General features: G+C 45.4%; 1 protein-coding gene across 7 annotated transcripts in view; it reads left to right on the top strand.

The window, feature by feature from the left end:
• The window catches only part of ATF7IP2 (activating transcription factor 7 interacting protein 2), a 589,221-nt gene that overhangs the window by 18,285 nt on the left and 555,342 nt on the right, over positions 1-15,594 (top strand). The window contains exon 2 of one of the 7 annotated variants that reach the window (XM_073591214.1): positions 10,238-10,382. The exons of the other annotated variants lie outside the window; for them this stretch is intronic. The gene's annotated coding sequence lies outside the window, so the exon portion shown is untranslated. The remainder of the gene's footprint in view (positions 1-10,237; positions 10,383-15,594) is intronic. 7 annotated transcript variants of the gene reach the window in all.

The following is a 15,594-nucleotide window of genomic DNA, read 5'->3' as shown; positions in this document are numbered from 1 at the left end:
ATTATTTTTTTTTTTTTTTTTTTTTTTTACTCCAAAAGCATTTTATTAAAATAAGAATTTGATAAAAAAATGATTATTATTTTTTTTTATCCTTGCTACTTACATTCATATGCATTTCAGTTGAGCCTGCAGAGAAAGGGACTGAACTCTGTCTTCAGTCACTTTCTCGGTCCCAAAAAAAGACAGGTCTGTTTAGACCCCTGGAGTCTCTGCCCCCCCCCCTCCCACCCCAAAAAATAAAGATTTGGTAACGTAACACATAGGAAGGAGGAGCCGATGACGTCACGCTGCAAGCGGAAGTGCACAGTACGCCATTTTGTTGGAGGTACAAGGAGGCTGCATTCTTAAGGGAGCATACAGGTTTTTTAATAATGTGTGTGAAATAATTTTGAAATTTTATCAAAATAAAGCCATACATACAGTGAGCACTATTAGTGGTGTTCTCTTTTGGGCCATATATGAAGATATCTACTATAGGAACACCCAGGATGGCGATTGGATTAACTCAGAAGTAAACATAAGGTGGATAAGAGAACACAGGATGTATAGCAGTATCCCATGCTTAAAAGGGGAAAAAGTGTTATTGATCTGAGCTGCATCAGATCCATGTAATAAGGTTAGAGTGGTAATAACCTGGTGGTGGGCACACACAGTGAAAATATCCAGAGTAACCCTATCACACTCCCATCTCTGACTTTTACCTATAGGTAAGCCTTATTATAGGCTTACCTATAGGTAGTGTAAATATCTCCTAAACGTGCGCCATTTAGAAGATATTTATTGTACATGCAGCAGCCAGTGACCCCACTAGCCCATATGCTCTGAAGAAACAGCTACCTGGGCCATTCCTTCAGAGCACTGTGCCATGAACTACGGCGCATGCGCAGGAGTGGCGTGATCGTGGCTCAGGCCAGTCACACAGCCCAAGTCTGCAAACACGGAAGGAAGACAGGTGAAGATGAAAGCACCTGCAGCTCTGACATCTCGGCGCTGGAAAGGCTTAGTTTTAGACCCCTTTCACACTGAGGCGTTTTTTAGACGCTAAAGGGCTAAAAATAGCTCCTGAAAAACGCCTCCCCGCAAGCCCCAGTTTGAAAGCCCGAGTGCTTTCACACTGGAGCGGTGCACTTGCAGCATGAAAAAGTCCTGTAAACCTCTTTGGAGCGGTTTATACACCATTTCTCCACCACTCCCATTGAAATGAATGGGCAGCGGCGCTTTTTGGGCCCATTTAACCCTTTCTTCGGCCGCTAGTGGGGTGCGTTTAACCGAAAAGCGTTACTAAACCTACGGTAAAGCGCAGCTAAAACTAGTGCTTTACCGCTAACGCGGACCAGTGCTAGTGTGAAAGGGGTCTTGAGGTAAGGTGTGGTATGTTTTTTGCATACTAGGACGTTATGACATTACTTTGTAGGGTATAAAAACACACACACACACTATCGCTTTACAGGAGAAGATATAAGAACATAGATCTATATAGAAAAATGTTTAACCACTTGCTGACCAGCCGCGGCAGAATGTCACGGCTGGGCGAAACGACATTGTGTAACGTCGCTTCACCTTGTAGCCACTAGGGGCGCTCGCCCCTGGAGCCGATAAACAGATCCTGGTTCTCTGAGGGGAGAAGAGACCGATTGTGTGTTCATACAAAGTATGAACAGCGATCTGTCATCTCCCCTCGACAGTCTAATCCCCCCCCCCCTTCAGTTAGAACACAGTTAACCCCTTGATCGCCCCCTAGTGTTAACCCCTTTTCTGCCAGTGTCATTTTTACAGTAATCAGTGCATTTTTATAGCACTGATCGCTGTATAAATGCCAATGGTCCCAAAAATGTGTCAAAAGTGTCTGCCATAAAATCGCAGATCGCTGCCGTTACTAGTAAAAAAAAAAGAAATAATAATAAAAATGCTATAAATCTATCCCCTATTTTGTAGACGCTTTAACTTTTGCGCATACCAATCAATATACGCTTAATGCTCCCTTTTTTTTTTTTTTTTTTTTTTTTTTTTTTACCAAAATGAGAAGAATACATATCGGCCTAAACTGAGAAAAAAATTACAATTTTATTTATTTAAAAAAAAACAAAAACAAATTGGGGATATTGTGTGGGGTTTTTTTTTTTTTTTTTTTTTTGTATAGCGCAGAAAATGAAAAAACTGCAGAGATGATCAAATACCACCAAAAAAAAGCTCTTCTATTTGTGGGAAAAAAAGGACGTCAATTTTGTTTGGGTGCAGCGCCGCATGACTGCGCACTTGCCAGTTAAAGCAACGCAGTGCCGAATCGCAAAAAATGGCCTGGTCATTCAGCAGCCAAATCTTCCGGGGCTGAAGCGGTTAAAAAGCATTCTTTTGTGGCACTTTACTGGTTGTATATACATTGTTTTTCTATGTGCATTGCATAGTTAGAGGTTGTAAACCCTCCTGCATGATTTGTACCTAATAAGCGTAGAATAAGTATTACCTATTAGATACTGTAAATTTCTCCTAAACATGCACCGTTTAGGAGACATTTACTGTATACTGTGCCGATGATGTCATTGGCGCATGCGCTCTGAAGGAATGGCCACCCATGCCATTTCTTCAGGAGCGTGTGCCGTGACCAGCATGTGCGGGAGTGACGTCACACGGGTCCGGCCAGTCACACAGCTGAAGCCTGCGGCCCCGGAAGGAAGAGGGGCAAAGATGGATGCAGCCTGCAGCTGGGATGACGCGGGCTTTGTGCTAGTATGCAATATATACTAGCACATTATGCCTTTACTTTGCAGGAAAGAAAAAAAAGTGGAAAAGGTTTGAAATTAAGCGAACAAGATGTGCTTTAACTGCAGACTTTCAGCTTTAATTTGAGGGTATTTACATCCAAATCAGGTGAACGGTGTAGGAATTACAACAGTTTGTATACATGACCCCCCACTTTTTAAGGGACCAAAAGTAATGGAACAATTGGCTGCTCAGCTGTTCCATGGCCAGGTGTGTGTGTTATTCCCTCATTCCCTCCTTCTCCCATTTACAAGGAACAGATAAAAGGTCCAGAGTTCATTTCAAGTGTGCTATTTGCATTTGGAATCTGTTGCTGTCAACTCTCAATATGAGATCCAAAGAGATGTCACTATGATCATTAGGATGAAAACCCAAAACAAACCCACCAGAGAGATAGCAAAAACATTAGGTGTGGCCAAATCAACTGTTTGGAACATCCTTAAAAAGAGAGAACGAACCGGTGAGCTCAGCAACACCAAAAGAAGACCACGGAAAACAACTGTGGTGGATGACCAAAGAATTCTTTCTTGTCTTTACTGAGGTATAGGATGGTGATCTAAACCACCATGGGGAATATAGCACTATGTGGACGTGCAGGCAGTATGTGCATAATAGAAAAAAAATAATAATAAATAAAGGGTGGAGCCCACCAAAAAAACTATACATGTGTATCTCTCAGCTTAAATAAAAATAAAACCATGGTGAAATCTACAATAAAATAATAAAATATTTTTTTCAATAAGATAGTGATTGCCGCTGAGACATTAAATGCCAGTACAAAGTGCTGTTAATTAATATCCGGAAATTATTATAGTTCAATGAACCATGATTCATATAAATAAATAGATGGCTAAAAACTCAATAACATAAAAGCAAAAATTGCCAAATGATACAATGTTACATTGAATGTCCAAAGTGATCTTCATAGTTGTGCATCATGCAATATAGTGTCCAGCCCCCAACAGGGGGTGCTCAAACTTAAAATAATACAATCCAATAAAGGTGACTTAGTGCAACAAAAAACAGCTTCAATGCTTCCTTAGTGATAACAGACAATTGAGTCGTGTAGATAGCAGCTGAGTTTAAAAATCATTTGTTCAGAAGAGTGGTGAATGTGAAGTGTGCAGCAGGATCTCCTCCATGCAACAATCCTCTAGTGGTAGATAATGGCCCCTTACCTCACTATACTGAGGTTACAGCATAGAGCAGACAGCGCTTATGGTGTCTCCTTTGCAGGGGGGGTCCTAGGTAATTGACTGTCATTTATCAGACCTCAGATCCATGGGGAGCATCATAGTAAATGGAGAGATGAAGATACCATATAGTGTAGTATTTCAAGCATGTATCAGACTTTATTCAACATTAGCAGCATACAGGGTACTCACACAGTAAAAAACGAAAGGTACAGTGTATCCAGACGAGCGGCGAGCTCATACACTGCTGACAGTGGGCGGTGCCTGTTTCTTTACCTTGCCATTGGGGCACGCTATACTGTACTTAACGCACAGCAAAAGCACTGTAGAAACAGATCAAAAGCAAACGGCATAGGTGTGTACCGAGCCTTATGCTGGCCACATGGATCAATTTTCAGACGAGAATATTCATATGAAAAATCTTTGTACATTCGCTGAATGAAAGAATATTGTTTGAAATTTTCACTTGCTTTTACCATTGTTTTAAAATGAATGTAATTTCTGAACGAAAACGAAAAATTCCTCTGACCAAGCAGTTTTCTATTTCTAAATTTTCCTGTCCCTGTGGTTTAAAACTAATGTCGATTTGACCCCACTAACGATTTGAAAATCGAACGAACGCTCTTAATATGACTTTGCTCTCTAACCATGTAGTGATTTATATTTACCACTGCATATAGATATTTAAGAACAAATTGCCTTCCCCTTTTTTTTTTTTTTTTTTTTTTTTTTTTTTTTTTTTAACTTTACATATTAACTAAATTATACACTACACTTTTAAGGTGATTTATCAAAACAATAATCGGCCAACTAATCTATTAAGAAAATAATCGTTAGTTGCAGCCCTATTAATATTTTCCTTCCACTAGGGGTGCACCGAATGGGTTTTTTGGTGTTGAAAATGAAAAATGCACTAGGCCGAAAACCGATGCAGAAAATGACCAATACCGAAAATGACTGTTTTTAAAAATAAAATTTTCCCCCTTCGTCTTTCAGGACAGCCACCATGAGAGATAGTCTCCTCCTCTTCCTCTAGGAAACACTGCGCCAGCCCATAAATTCTTACTTCCCCCTGCCAGACCTCAGTATTAGTGTTTCCTCCGGTGGGGAGACACTGTGCAAGGAACCGGGCCACTCAGTCAGGGTGACTGTGGCTGTTGTTTGTTTTTTGGAGCCTGTAATGGGAGCAGGGGCTTCCTAGGTGCATGGGGGGGACTTACCCCTCGTTTTGTTGCCACCACTTCCTAGCCGAGCGCGGCTTCAGGCTGTGGGGGTTCCCTATCGCGGCTGCAGCATGCAAGCGTCCGCCTTTCCTGTATACTATACAGACCGCTTTTTTTTTTTGGAACTAGGCGGGCCGGACGACGGGCGACGTCATTTCCGGCGGAAGGGCGAATGCTTGCCTTTGACCCGCGGGTTTCCGGGTCGCGGAGCTGATAGGGAAGCCAGGCACAGGCTGGAGACGAGTCTGGGACGCGCACAGGCAGCGTGGGACTCGGTAGTAGCAACCACCTGCAAGTCATGTCGGAAGCGGATGCTCAGCCAACGGACACTACCTCCAGCCTTCCTAAGGTAAGAGTGCCTTGGGGAAGAGTACTCTTTATCTAGGATTGTCCCTCCATGTATGGTTCCTGTCATGGGGGGGCAGACACCCTGGGTGGTCAGGGGAGGGAGGCTCAGATCCCCACATATTAAGGAGGGTCTAGTGCACTCCCAGGGTTGTATCCTTGTGTTTTTTTTTTTGTTTTTTTTTTTTTTTTTGTTTTTTAAAAAGAAAAAAAAAAAAAAAAAAGTGACAAAATGTTTGTTTTTTTCCTTTTCATGTATTTCAGAAAGCTACAGAGAAGTCTAAGTCTACGCATAGCTCTAAGAGGTGTGCCTCTTGCAGGGACACATTAGGGGAAGCATGGACAAAGGTCTTGTGTAGGGAGTGCATAGACTCCCTTGTTAAAGAGAGGGACTCTGAACAGGAGTCAGGACTTGCAGCCTTGGTAAAGGAGCTCTCGTCCACCTTTTCTTTAAAGCCTTATTTGAAAGGTTTCAGCCTCCCATTAGTCCAGCTCCCCAGGATACAACCCCGCCTCAGGCGCAGGGCTCTGCTCCTGCCCAACCTGCAACTTCAGTTAGGGCAGAGGAAGCTCCAGGGCCTTCCGGAGTGGAACAAAGACAGCCAGACAGTTCCTCCTCCGATTCCCAGGATGGTTCAGAGGGGGAGGACCAGGACGGGGAGTCCAGGAAATCCTCCAGATATAAATTGTCCCTGGAAGAGGTAGAGGACCTCTTAGGGGCTATTTATACAACCCTCGGTATTCAGGAGGACAAGAAACCCCTGACCCTTCATGACCAAATGTACAGGGGCTTGGGGGAACAAAGGAGAAAAGTTTTTCCAGTTCACGAAGTACTGGTTGAAACTATTAAAAAGGAGTGGCAAGATCCCGAAAGGAAACCCTTTTTTTCTAGATCCTTAAAAAGGAGATTTCCGTTCTCGGATGATCCTGCATCTATCTGGAATAAAAATCCCAAGTTAGATGCCGCTTTCTCCCAGGTTTCCAGACACACAGACCTGGCATTTGAGGACATGGGGGCCCTGGTGGATGTCATGGATAAGAGAATAGACTCTCTCCTCAAAAAGACTTGGGATTCAACAATTGGTAACTTAAAACCTGAGTTGGCTGTCACAGTAGTGGCTCGCAATCTGGAGCACTGGCTCTCGAAGATCCAAGAGCATATTGAAGCTGGAATGGCAAAAGAGACCATTCTATCTTCTTTCCCTACGATTCTGCGAGGTATCGCCTACATAGCTGATGCCTCGGCAGAATCAGTTCGTATGTCGGCCAGATCAGCAGCTCTGGCCAATTCAGCCAGGAGAGCTCTCTGGCTAAAAACTTGGCCGGGCGATAGCGCCTCTAAAGTCAAGTTGTGCGGGATACCGTTGACGGGAGACCTTCTCTTCAGCCCAGGGTTAGAGACCGTCTTGGACCGCACAGCAGACAGAAAGAAATCCTTTCCAGTTAAGCGGAAAACCCCTACACAAACAAAGAAGGGGTTTCGTCCGCAAAAACGTAAAGAAACTCCAAAGCCGGAAGGGCAAAAGAAATTTTGGGGTCAAAAGGGGAAGGGCAGGGGAGGGGCGATTTTTCGCCCTCCTGAACAGCCCCGTAAAAACCAATGACTCCCCAACCACGGTGGGGGGAAGACTGGGGGCCTTCCTCCCACAGTGGGAGGCAATATCCCCCAATCGCTTTATCCTAGGGGTTATAAGAAGGGGGTACCGTATCGAATTCACAAATCCTCCTCCACGGAGATTTCTTGTCACGCACCTACCCAGGTGTACGGCAAAAGCCGAGGCTCTGTTGGAAGCACTAAGAGATCTGGTAGATCAAAATGTGGTTCTCAGAGTTCCAAGGGCCGAGGAGGGCGAGGGTTTCTATTCACACGTCTTCGTAGTGAGGAAACCCACAAGGAAGTTCAGACTAATTCTGAATTTAAAGTCCCTGAACAGGTCAGTGACATACAGAAAATTCCGTATGGAGACAATTTTCACAGTCAGAGCCCTGTTGCCCCACAACTGCTTTATGGTATCGCTGGACCTAAGGGACGCATATCTACATGTTCCTATAATAGAAGCCTCACAGAGGTTTCTTTGGCTAGCAGTAGACGTAGGTGGAATAACGGTACATCTACAGTTTCAGGCGCTGCCTTTCGGGCTATCCTCGCCCCGCATTTTCACCAAAGTCTTGGCGGAGGTGATGGCCTTTCTTCGGCTCTAGGGAATATCAGTGATAGCATATCTGGACGACCTGCTCCTATTTGCAGCGTGTCCACTGCAGTTAGTCAGAGATCTAGAACTAACAAAGAGGGTTCTTGCAGGTCTAGGGTGGCTAATGAACTTGGAGAAATCCAGTTTGATTCCCTCTCAGCGCATCACGTACTTAGGCTATCTGTTGGACTCAACGCTACTGAGAGTGTTTCTTCCAGCAGAAAAAGTACAAAAACTGGACAGGGCAGTGGCTGTTCTCCAGTGCAGCAGTCAGGTCTCCATAAGAGTTCTGATGTCGGCCCTGGGACTATTAACAGCTACCCTCCCAGCAGTGTAATGGGCAGGTCTGCACTTTCGCCCCTTACAGTCCTTTGTCCTAAGGGTGTGGGATCACAGTCAGAAAGATCTGGACACCTTGGTACAGGTTCCACCCCAAGTAAAGAGATCCCTCTGGTGGTGGAGGAAGATCTCAAACTTGTCGCAGGGTCGTCTGTGGTTCATCCCAGTTTCTCAGGTGGTAACCACAGACGCAAGCGGCAAAGGTTGGGGGGCGCATCTGGGTTCCCTTTTAGCACAGGGCACCTGGGGGGGCGACGATCTAAGAAGGTCGTCCAATTGGAAGGAGCTGAGGGCAATCGGGCTAGCACTCAGGTTCTTCAAAAAGGAGCTACAGGGCCACCATGTTCAGGTGCGGTCGGACAACTCGTCCGCCGTGGCCTATGTGAACAAACAGGGCGGCACAAGAAGCGGAGTCCTGTTGGCCTTAGCATCAGACATTCTGAACTGGGCCGAGACTCACTCTCTCACTCTCGGCAATCTTCCTGAGAGGAGAAAAGAATGTGATAGCAGACTTCCTCAGCCGAACCAAACTGAGAGAGGGAGTTAGGATCCTCAACCAGGAGGTTTTCAATCTCATTTCAGAAAAATGGGGTCCTCCAGAAGTAGATCTGTTCGCGTCAAGAAACAACGCGAAAGCCCCTTGTTTTTTCTCCCTAAACAAAGGGGGGGGAGCGCGAGGGGTCGACGCATTGATCCAGAACTGGCATTTCAGAATCTGCTATGCCTTCCCGCCCCCGGCGTTATTACCGGCAGTTCTCAGGAAGTTCCAGATGGAAAACACGTCCCTGATTCTAGTAGCACCACATTGGCCAAAGAGGGCTTGGTTCTCAGTACTCAAGCAGCTAGCGGTCGAACCTCCCTTATTCCTGCCACCTCGAGAGGATCTCCTCTCACAGGGTCCAGTCCTCTGTCCACAGGTACACCAATGGCAGTTAGCGGCCTGGCTACTGAGGAGGGTATGCTAAGAGCTAGGGGTTTTTCTGAGAAATTAATCTCCACCCTCCTCAACAGCAGAAAGAAGGAAACACGCCAGATCTATAAAAAGGTCTGGGTACGTTTCAATGAATGGTGTGCAGAAGGCTCCTTTTCGGTACACAGTCCCACTGCTGTGTTAGAATTCCTTCAGTGCGGGGCAGATAGGGGTTTATCCATAAGTACCCTTAAAGGTCAGGTGTCAGCACTCAGTGCTTATTTAGAAAAGCATCTGGCCACCAACCCATGGGTGGTCAGATTCTTTAAGGCTCTGTCTAGACAGAGACCGGTTCAAGGCCCCCCTTTCCCAAGTGGGACCTATCTTTAGTTTTACAGGGCCTGACGGGAACCCCTTTTGAACCTTTAGAAGGATGTCTACTAAAGGATCTTACGTTAAAAACAGTTTTTTTGGTAGCAGTGACAACTGCCAGGAGAGTCAGTGAGATTGAGGCCTTTTCTGTTAGACCTCCTTTTTGCGTTATTTTTCCAGATCGGATCATCTTCAAGACTGATCCAGCATTTTTACCTAAGGTTGCTTCTGGTTTTCACAGAAGTCAGGAGGTAGTTCTACCCTCATTTTGTCCCAACCCCTCGGGGGAAAGGGAATTAAAATTTCATTCTTTGGATGTAAGGAGATGTATCCTTCAGTACCTAGAGCTGACCAAGATGTTTAGAAAGTCAGACTCTATTTGTTTTGTTTTCTGGGGCCAGAAAAGGATGCAAAGCGTCTTGACGCACTATTGCCAGATGGCTCAGAGTAACCATTGGCCAGGCCTATTCATTAGCAGGGAAAGAAATCCCAATGGGTATAAGGGCACACTCTACCAGAGCTATGGCAGCTTCTCAGGCAGAAAAGGCTGGAGCAACGCCAGAGCAAATATGCAGGGCTGCAACATGGTCCAGCTATTCCACTTTCGTAAAGCACTACAGAGTGGACCTGGTGTCGGCTAGTGAGCAAGCCTTTGGGCGAAAGGTGTTGCAAGCTGTAGTCCCACCCTAACTGGTAAGTGCTCGTTCATCCTCTCATGGTGGCTGTCCTGAAAGACGAAGGGGGAAAATTAAAGTTACGTACCGGTAACGTCTTTTCCAGTAGTCTTTCAGGACAGCCCTAGTTACCCACCCGAAATTTTGGGGTGTCTTTATAAAAGACCAGAACGCAGCATGATAATGATATGGGATAGTATGCTATTAATGTGTTCTTGTGTCTCCCCAGCTGACCGGAGGTAATCTCGGAATATACTGAGGTCTGGCAGGGGGAAGTAAGAATTTATGGGCTGGCGCAGTGTTTCCTAGAGGAAGAGGAGGAGACTATCTCTCATGGTGGCTGTCCTGAAAGACTACTGGAAAAGACGTTACCGGTACGTAACTTTAATTTTTATACAGGAGATGGTCAGAGACTGGGGAGGTGGTGCAGGAGATTCACCGAGCGGGCTCACTGTTTCTAACAGCATGTCAAACAAGTCCTGCACTCTTAACCCCCACGTCGCCACACACTGATAATGCTCCTCCCGCTGATTATACCGACAAGCTGCTCCTTAACGCGGTGTGCTGACGACAGCTTTCCTCACTAGAGCACTGTTTTGCTTTCAGTCGCCTCATCGGGGAGGGAGGAGAGGACTGGACTGGGGCTGGACGGGGATGCTCCAGGATGACAACCCCGTACTGGGTGGCACCAAGGGTGTGATTTCTCTTTCTGCAAATTGCCGAAAAGGCCATTTTCGGACGATATGTTTCCGCGGCAGAAATTTCGGTGCATCCCTACCTTCCACCCTTCTTAGAGCTTCATATCTGAGTCCTAGGTAAAATGCCCATATATCCTACTTCTGGATGTATTTACTATATGTATAACCTAAGTAATATATATTACTTTCACAGTATAAATGAACCCCTTTTTATAGTAGCGATTATCTGCTCTTTTTGTACTATAAAAGGGCACATTTTAGTTTTTTTTTTTTTTTTCTTAACCCCATTTTGACAGGTGATACAATTCAAGCTTGCCGCTACTAAACGTCTTAGGCCTGGTTTACACTTATGCGTTTAATTTTTTTGGTGCTTTTTGCAGAAACTTACTACAGTTCATTTAACATGGTTTCCTATGGGACACGTTCACATCTGTGCTTTTATCAGCCACTGCGTATTTGGAAAGGGTTTAAGGACTTTTTCAACGCAAAACGGTGCTTTTTTTTGTTCAGTGGAGAAGGTGCACAAAAGCACGTAGTGCGTTGCCATGATTTGCATAAAAAATGCAAATCGCAGCAAAAAGTACTGCAGAAAACTGATCAAAAGCAAACTGCATAGGTGTGAACTGAGCCTTATGCTGGCCATACATTTTCGGATGAGAATATTCATTCGAAAAATCTTTGAAAATTTCACTTTCTTTTAACATTCTGTTTTAAAATGAATGTAATTTTCTGAACAAAAACCACATACACTGTCTCAAAATTCCTTTGACCAAGAAGTTTTCTATTCTGCTCCTTCGAATTTTCCTGTCACTGGTTGAAAATGAATGTTGCCCTCTACAGGAAACACAAATCAGAAACAATTTAAAAGCCCCCTCCCTTTCCTCTGACCCTCAGTTGTTTTGTGTTTCCAGAACCTCCAGGAGCACCGACACGTTTTTTTGTTTTCTTTAGGTCTGGTAACTGTGGTTGGTGGACCCCCCTTCTCTAGTTTCACACCCAGGACTAGTTGTGGCCAAGTCCTGGGTGATAGTCTGTACTTTACCAGAAGGGTTCCCTATTTCTAAGGGTTACTTGCCTTCCTGGTGATGTGAGTAGTGGCAACTCCTTTCCATTTTTTTTCCCCTAGCTCTGCTGTGTGGAACTGTGTTCTCCTAGTGCTTCATTGCAGTATACCAAGATGGCGTCGGAGGACTTCTGGTGACGCGGCACCGGAACTGGAAGTCGCATGATGCACTTCTGGACGCCGTGCTTTTTCATAAGGAAGCTTGGCGTGGAGACACTGAGGACATGCTGCGGGAGAATAGTTTGCTAAAACGCCGTTCTGAGTGCATTTCTTTGCAGTACAGCAGCAGTCTTCTCTACGGCCGATCTCCGCTTCCTTCATGGAGCTTGAGAACAGGTCTGAGGATGAAGCATCCGCTCGTATTGAACCAGCGGCAGCATCCTGGTCCCATACTGCCCCCAAGGTAAGCCCTTGTCTGTGGTTAGTTCTACAGCAAGGGACTTTTTGTATGGAACCTTTTATTTATGGTCCTTGTTTCTGCTTTTCTCTAGGCCAAACCGGTGAAGAAGAAATGTGGGAACTGTAGGGCTAGGCTTTCTGATAGTTATAAAAAAAATATTTTGTCAAGATTCTATTCCACCCAAAGCTAGTTTTGAGTCTTCCTCTTTTAAAGGGTTAATGTCTTCTATGAAGGAGGTAGTGGACTCCTTTCGGTCACTTAATGACAGGGTTACTAGTTTAGGGTCTTCCTCATTCAGACCCATAGTTCTAGAGCCTTCAGCCTCTGCTAGGTCCCTTCCCTTGTTAGTATCTGTGACCGTTAGTTCACACAATACTTCTGATCTGGAGGAAGATGAGAATCCAGTTTCTTCATCTGATGAAGAGTCTGCATCAGAGGAGGATACAGGTAGCTCATCTAAATATCTTTTTCCAGTTGAGGATATTGACGAACTACTAAAGGCTATATTTACCTCGGAGCAGATTGAGATGCCACAGCAAGCCCAATCTGTACAGGACAAAATGTATAGGGGTCTACAGGTGCGGAAATCAAAAGCCTTTCTGGTACACCAGTCACTTAGGGACGTGATTCTGTCTGAGTGGAGAGAACCTGAAAAAAGGTTGTTCCAGTCCAGAGGACATAAAAGGAGATTTCCTTTTCAGTCTGAGGAGGTTTTCTTTAAGTGTCCTAGATTAGATGCCCCTATGTCACAGGTGTCCAAAAGGTCAGATCATTCTTTTGAAGATTCCTTGAAGATCAAATGGATAGAAAGGCTGGCTCATTGCTACGTAAGGCCTGGGATGCTTCAGCTCTTTCTTTGGGTCCGGCGGTAGCATCCACCTGTGTAGCTAGAAATTTAGATGTATGGGTTCAGTGTCTGGATGATCTTCTTTCATTAGACACCCCCAAAGAAGAGATTAGGGAGTCCCTCCCTCTCATTGCTAGGAAAGTTGCCTTCTTAGGTGATGCAGCTGCAGATTCAGTGAAATCTGCAGCCAGGGCTTCTGCTCTCATTAATTCAGCTAGGCGAGCTATCTGGCTTAAATCTTGGGATGGTGCCTTCGAAGGCAAGCTCTTGTTCAGTTCCTCCTTAGAGGAGGTCCTAGCTCGTTCCTCTGAAAAGAGTAAACGATTCCCTTCTTCCCGAAGGTATAAACCCCAGAATAAAAGGCCTTTTCGTGGCTTCCAAAACAGGACTAATTTTAAAGCCAACAGGCAACAGACAAAAAAGAAATGGTCTTTTAACAAAGATAAGCAAAAAACAGGGACTCTTTGCTCCTTCAGCCCCTTCCAAAAAAACTCCAGTGACGCCAGGTTAGGGGTAGGGGGAAGATTGTGCCATTTCATCAAAGAATGGGCAGAGATTTCCAGCAATTCCTTTATTCTTAAAACATTGGAAAGGGGTTACAGGTTGGAATTCAAAAGTCTTCCTCCGAGATTTTTTCTTACCCACCTGCTAAGAGACCAAGAGAGACAGCAAGCCATGATAAATCTGATTTCTGTTTGGGAAACGGAGGGAGTTTATTCTCCTGTCCCGGAAGTTCACAAGTTCCGGGGATTTTATTCTCGCGTCTTTCTGATCAAGAAAGCTTCCGGCGGCTTTCGTATGGTCATAAATTTAAGCGTCCTGAACGAATACATAGTTTAGACGTTTCCGAATGGAGAACATTTATTCGGTGAAGAATCTGTTGTTGCTAAGGGTCTTCATGGTGACCCTGGATCTTCAGGACGCTTATCTTCATGTACCAATCTTCCAGAGTCACCGAAGGTTCCTCAGGTTTGCAGTTCTCATAGGAAACAAGCCATCTCACTGGCAGTTCAATGCCCTTCCTTTTGGTCTCTTGGCATCTCGGCAGCAGCGAGAATTTTTACCAAAATCATCGCCGAAGTCATGGCTTTTTTTCGGATTCAAAGTGTATCGATCGTCCCATATCTAGACGATTTTTTGATTTTTTTTTTTTTGTTTGGGACAAAGAGTCCCTTGTTCAAGATCTGCAATTGGTTTTGCGGACCTTTCAGAGATTGGGGTGGAGGGTCAACCAGCAGAAGTCTTGCCTGGTACCCTTCCAGTGCATACCTTTTTTGGGTTATCTAATAGACTGTTGTCCAAAAGATTTTTCTTCCCGAGGAGAAGGTTTTAAAAATTCTTCTCTCCGTGCAGGCCTTCAAGTTGCTCCTTCAGACCTCCCTTCGGCGGATCATGCAGTTGCTGGGTTTGATGACTGCGGCCATTCCAGGGGTTCCTTGGGTCCAATTGCACTCCAGAACCCTTCAGGTTTTTCTTTTACTCCATTGGGATTGCAGGAAGGATTCTCTGGATCAGCTGGCATAACTGCCAGAAGGGACTTTTCTCTATCTCGCCTGGTGGGAGCAGAGAGAACACCTACAGGGAGGGAAGGATTGGGCACAACATTCCCCGTTAAAAATGACCACAGAGGCCAGTCTGTGGGGTTGGGGTGCTCACTCACGGGAGTGGCAGGCCCAGGGAGCCTGGTTGCCAGAGGAGGTAGTCCGCTCCTCAAATTTCAGAGAACATCTAGCCGTGGGGAAAGCACTTGTGTCTCTGAAAGAGAGGGTTTATTCAAAAGACCTGTTAATTTTTTCAGACAATGCCACAACGGTGGCGTACCTGAACAAGCAAGGGGGCACTCGCTCAGAGTCGCTTCTGTCATTAACACAGCAAATTCTGTCCTGGGCGGAGATCAATGTCATTTCAGTAAGGACAGTCCACATGAAGGGGTCAGAAAATGTGCTGGCGGACTATTTGAGCAGGGTGAGCATTAGTTCCAGCGATTTGGGAGCTACATCAAGGCACATTCCAGGAGGTGGTGCTAAGATGGGGTCTTCCCACAGTGGATATTTTTGCCTCCAGTCTCAACCGAACACTACCGGCGTTCTTCTCTCTGGAGAGGGAGAGAGAGAGAGAGAGAGAGAGAGACACAGAGTCCTTGGACGGATGCTCTCTCCTTCCCGTGGGATTTCACTCTGGCTTACGACTTTCCTCCTTTTCCCCTCTTACCCCTAATGGTTCGGAAAATTATTCAGGACTGGGCAGAAGTTGTTCTGATTGCCCCCTGGTGGCCCAGGAGGAGTTGGTTCTCCTGTCTAAAGACCCTATCTGTGTATCCTCCCTGGCCCCTACTAGTTCGGAAGGATCTGCTCCATCAGGGACCGGTGTTGCATCCAAACCCTCAGACCTTCCATTTGACGACCTGGAAGCTGAGCGGCGCATCCTACAGTTAAGGGGGTGTTCAGAGAAAGTTATCCAAACTATCCTGGACAGCTGTAAGTTGGTCACGAGAAGAATCTATGGGAAGGTTTGGAAAACTTTTATTTTCTGGCAAAGGAAAACTGGTTTAGATTCTTTTTCCATTCCCTGTATTTTG

This window comes from Aquarana catesbeiana, linkage group LG06, assembly GCF_042186555.1.
Source record: "Aquarana catesbeiana isolate 2022-GZ linkage group LG06, ASM4218655v1, whole genome shotgun sequence".
NCBI classification, from domain to species: Eukaryota; Metazoa; Chordata; class Amphibia; order Anura; family Ranidae; genus Aquarana; species Aquarana catesbeiana.
This window is presented reverse-complemented; position numbering and strand designations above follow the sequence as displayed.